This window comes from Danio aesculapii, chromosome 19, assembly GCF_903798145.1.
Source record: "Danio aesculapii chromosome 19, fDanAes4.1, whole genome shotgun sequence".
NCBI classification, from domain to species: Eukaryota; Metazoa; Chordata; class Actinopteri; order Cypriniformes; family Danionidae; genus Danio; species Danio aesculapii.
Window position 1 is genome coordinate 41,921,348 of NC_079453.1, and position 6,000 is coordinate 41,927,347.

The following is a 6,000-nucleotide window of genomic DNA, read 5'->3' on the forward strand; positions in this document are numbered from 1 at the left end:
CTTGTCATGCAAAGCTGAAATTCCAGCATAATGGGGGCAGTGTTTAGTGGCTCGTGATCCTTCAGAAATCATTCACTGAGATTTTAAAAAATATTTATTGTTATCTTGTCTGATTAAGGCAGGGGTGGGCAAACTCGGTCCTGGAGGGCCGGTGTCCTGCACAGTTTAGCTCCAACACTAATCAAACAACCTGAACAAGCTAATCAGTATCTTCAAGATCACTAGAAATCTATAAGCAGGTGTGTTTGATTAGAGTTGGAGCTAAACTGTGCAGGGCACCGGCCCTCCAGGATCGAGTTTGCCCACCCCTGGATTAAGGTATTTGTGGAAACTGTGATATATTTTTGGACTGTTTTATGAATAGAAAGGTTAAAATAACATCTTTTATTTAAAATCAAGTTTTTGTAACATTTTAAATGCTATTAGTTATTAATTTAACGCATCCTTTCTTAATAAAAGTATACATTTTTGTTTTGTTAAAAAGCAAGATTTTGAACCATGGTGAATACAATTAAATATCACCTGACTGAGTGAAAATGAAGAGTTTATTAATAACCCATAACTCTGTTTTAGTCATTTTCATAAATCATATTTTAATGTTAACTGCAAAATAAACATGATTTATAAAACAACTAAAAACACTTCAAATATATATTAATGAATAATTAGCATTAAATGATTAATGGCCAATAAAAAACATGTTGCCAATTTAATGTGAGATTTTATGAATTACAGTTTTTAAGGTATGTGTGTTGTAGCCTCTTTAACTTTTTAAACTCTTTAACCTTTAATTGTCTTCACCTTTCATCCTCCATACATCTTTAACATAGAAATGTTTTGCCATTTGCAGCTTTTGATAGAGGTTCCCCATTAAATTATTATCATGCAAATTTAAGACTTCCTCTCAAAATTTACAGGATTTCAACACAAACACAACTTCCCGACTTCATTTAACATTTAACGTGCAAATCAGGTTGGGTCGGGCCATGGGTCAGTTAGTTCCCAAAAATGTAACTGTTTTTCAGTTGTTATCTTTATTTCTTCTGTTGTAGTAAAATATATTTGTGTTAGTGGTTATAGATACAAAGTGCTCAGTATAAATGAAAACACCCCCTTTTAAAACTTCACATTTTTATTTATTTCTCAGTGAATATATACTATTAATATAATTATTTTGATGCATGTAAACATAACAGTTTCATTAAAAAAAGTTCTAACTATTAAAAGAAGATTTTGGTCACCTAAAATATAAAGGAATAGAAAGATAATGCATTTAAATTAATGTGAAATATTGCAGATAAAATTACAAACTACAAAACTGTACAAAAAACTTTCATTTTTAAAATGTTTGTTAACGATTTTTTATGATTTCTCTTGTTTATTACAATATATATATATATATATATATGTAATTTTTTTTTTTTTATGCTGACATATCAATTTGGGTGTCCTTATTTTTTGTCTGTGGTTTTGGACTGTTGAACTTCAGTTTTTTTGTTAGATTAGTTCCAGTTTTAGCTTTGGTACCGACTAATCATGCTCAAATATATATTATTGCAAAGCATTCTATAGAAAATATTAATTTAAAAGAGAAATCTATGAAGGGTGTTCTCATTTATGCATATCTCATATATATATATATATATATATATATATATATATATATATATATATATATATATATATATATATATAACTTGTATGGTATTAAATGAAGTCTGTTATGCTCAAATCTTCATTTATTTCATCTACAACTCTACCCTTAGGGCTCTTTATTCCAGCTCACTTTATTTTTTGCCATCCGTTTAAAATAAAAACTTTATCATATAATTTCATATATGCTGTTTATTCACATTTTATTTATCTATGCATATGGACAGGTTCTGACCAAAACTGAAGACTTTATGACTTAAACGACTCATGACTATTTACTGAAACGGTCTTTATTACTGCTTTATTTAAAATAGTAATAGTAATAGTGGTATTGTCAAGATAATAACAAAACAAAAGCAAGTTATGATCATAAGAAAACCTTTATGACAAAATCACAGGAAAATGACATCAAGATCACAAGAAACAAGTTTTTATTATCTCGAGATTGTAAATAAGTGATGTCATGATCACAAGAGATCATCAGATCACGAAGCTGGCAGGCTTACAAAAAGATGAAAGGTTCAGAAGTTTCATGATTCATTCAAAGTGTGCTTTACAGTTTCTTTGTAATAGTTGAAATTTGCACAAATTGTGAACGAAACGTGTGTCTACTCTACACCAAGTGAAGTTTCACAAACTAATTTTTTGAGGAGCATGTGATATGATTGAGTGCTCCTTCTCATCTGTAGTCAGTAATAATCCAATCAGAGTAATCCAAGCTTACTATAAATGGATCGTTTTCTCCCTACTGCTCTTCGTTTTGAAAGAATCCCCCCTTCCACCCCATCTCCTCCTTTTTCTCCCTTTTCTAAGGGGAGCTCTTGAGACCTACCTGATCTCGGATCCCCTTATATGTTTATTGACCAGGCGGGAGCCTTGGGCTCAAGTGTCTCTGAGCTCAGGGTTCTCTCCCGGGACAGCATGCCAAACCTGCTATAAACGCAAAGCATATCTAAGTGTGAACTCTTGAAATTTCTTACAAAAATATCAACTAAAAATATAGAAATTAATTCATTATGGCTTTAATGGATAAAAGCATGTGGTATTTTTAATAACGCAACATAAAAATGGACACAAGTATGTTTGTCATGACTAACTCTGTTCCTCTACAAGGTCTCATAATTTTAATTGTTCACATTATCAAGTGTGCACATTTTTATTTATTTATTTATGCAGTTGTTTTTAGAGGCACCTTGTGGTTAAAGATTGTAATTACAGTTTTTTAAATAGCTTTTGATTAGTTTCTGGGCAACACGGTGGCTCAGTGGTTAACACTGTCACCTTACAGCAAGAAGGTCAGTGGATCGAGTCCCGGCTGGGTCAGTTGGCATTTCTGTGTGGAGTTTGCATGTTCTCCCCATGTTTTCATGGATTTGGCATGGGTGCTCCGGTTTCCGCCACAGTCCAAAGACATGTGCCATAGCTAAGTTGAATAAACTAAATTAACCATAGTGTATGTGTGTGAGTGAGTGTGTATGGATGTTTCCCAGTATTGGATTGCACCTGGAAGGGAACCCGTGTGTAAAACCTATGCTGGATTAGTTGGCGGTTCATTCCACTGTGGCGACCACAGGTGAATAAAGGGTCTAAGCTGAAGGAAAATGAACAAATGATTACTTTCCTATTTCCTTGGTGTTATTCACTGAATAATACCAAACTGCCTGGGCGTTACTTTGATTAAAACACAAGGAGAATTAAAAACATTACTAGCATTACTATACTTGTGAGGACGTTTGGGGGAAAAAAATACTTGTATTAGTTTTGGTCCTCACAATGTGACAGAACCACACACACAAACAAACACTTTTTTTTAACTCCTACTTTTTTTTTCTTCAAATTTTCACCAAATTTAACCCATGTTGGCAAAACACATCAAATCAAGATAATAACAACCATTACAATAATAATATAAAAAATATCTGCTATAGGCCTATATATTTTGTATAGGCTAAACGTTATTGGGCTATATGACCATATAATGGATGACTTTGCAGGAAAAAGGGCAAGAAAGGTTCAGATGTAGTGAAGTATTAGTAAAATTGTATGCTGTCTGAATTGTTTGTTTTAGACAATTACATGTGTTCCAATAAGAGTAATAAAAAGCCAACCACATAGTGTCTCTTTTATTTCTCGGGGGATCAGGGAGAGGGTTGAAATTAGGGTGGTTCATCCAGGTGCCATTTAAACTGAAACCGCTACAGTGTATAGTTTACCTATATGTATATGCCTATTTAGAAATATGAGAGTATTAAACTCGTATAGAGAACGCTTCTGGATCATCTCCTCCATTTATCAGTCTGTGTTTCCAACTAATAACCTCAAGGTGGCGCCACTGAATCACTATATATGACTGCTGTTTGTTGAGCTCCAGTTTGCTTTTCACTATAAAACAGGTCATTTGCTGTTCAGTGACAGAAAGGTACACTTTTAGGTATGTGAGTGCTTTTATTAATATTAATAATTGTAATACCTTTCTCTGTGTGTCTCTTTTGCAGTGTCTTGCACACATTGACACTTGTCTGGATGGCTGTGTTGAGCGCTGGTCTTCTGAACTGACACTGTGCAGGATGGAAAGATGCTGCTTGAGCCAAAAGAGGCTGGATGGAGGCCACGGTGACTCTGAGGAACCAGTGTCCCGTCTGAACCCACACACATGAACATGAGGTACTGCTTATGTGTAGAGACGTTGTGTGGGAGATATACTGTAACAAGTACAGATGAGTGAACATTATATGAAGATGTCTGATAACTATAAATGAGCAGCTTACTTACCAGAAGGAATTATAGCAGAAATCCATTAATGCATGCATGATATATCATTTCTTTATTGTTTAGTCTCTTTAATAATCAGCGATCACCACAGCGGAATGAACCGGCAACTTATCCAGCATATGTTTTATGCAGTGGATGCCCTTCCAGCTGCAACCTGCATGATATATCAGTCGTATATATTCCTGTTAAATATATAGAGCACAGCTTGTTGGTCAGGATCTGAACAAAATGCGGTTTTTATACACTAAACTTTAAAGATGTCTTTTGTATTTTAGGGTGGTCGTCACTCGCATGAGAATGGTTTAGTCTTTGGTTGTATTTAGGCCTCCATGGCATCTTAAATACATGTAAATTATTCCTTCATTGATTTATTTATTTTCTTTTCAGCTTAGTCTCTTTATTAATCAGGGGTCGCCACAGCGGAATGAACCGGCAACTTATCCAGCATATGTTTTACGCAGCGGATGCCCTTCCAACCGCATCCCAACACTGGGAAACACCCATTCACTGAGGTAGCAATTTCACCTCACAGCAAGTAGGTCGCTGGTTTGAGCCTCGGCTGGTTCAGTTGACATTTCTGTGTGGAGTTTGCATGTTCTCTCCGTGTCCATGTAGGTTTCCTCCGGGTGCTCCAGTTTCCCCCACAAGTCCAAAAACATGTGGTATAGGTGAATTGTCCGTAGTGAATGTGTGTGAATGAGTGTGAATGGATGTTTTCCAGTGATGGGTTGCAGCTGAAAGGGCATCCGCTGCGTAAAACATATGCTGGATAAGTTGGCGGTTCATTCCGCTGTGGCAACCTCAGATTAATAAAGGGACTAAGCCGAAAAGAAAATGAATAAAATAACAGGGCGAGAATGTGGTAAAATCTGAAAACATGGTAAAAATCAGGCGAGTCCTTTTCTTTTTCCGGATTGCTGTTTAAAACTGTTGGTTGGGTTTAGGGAAGTGGGTGGGCGGGTCAATCAGTGCTTTTAAAAATACTATTGGTTGGGTTTAGGTAAGGAGAAGGGTGGCTCAGTCAATCAGTCAGTCAATAGCGGCCTCTGGTGTATTTACGCAAAAACAGCAGGTGTGAATGGCACGCCTGAGAGAAATTTGAGATTTAAAAAAAAAAGCTTACACAAGTGACCTCTGGTGGATTTGTGAAAACAAAACTGCAAAAAAAAATTACCTCCTGGGACATTTTTGGCGCTCTCCAGATATGTATATAGCGGTACATTTTCAGAATGAGCCTGGGTTGCACGTGGATGTATCTAGTCAATTTATAACAGGGGTAGGGAACCTATGGCTCGGGAGCCACTCAGGAGTGGCTCTTTGACCAAAAATATGTGGCTCTCCAGCTGTCCCTCTTTAATAATGTTATAAAGTAAAAAAAACTATAACTGTCTCTAGAAATCAGTTTTCTAATGAAAATACAATTACAATTGCCTTTATATTGTATTTTAGCAAACTAAGAACTCAGTTTACAATAACAGGATGTTTCAACCAATGCACATGCAGGCGCTGTCATTTAACTTGAATCGTTACACCAATAAAGGGCTAGCAACTTTCATTTCTATGGTAACCTCACGC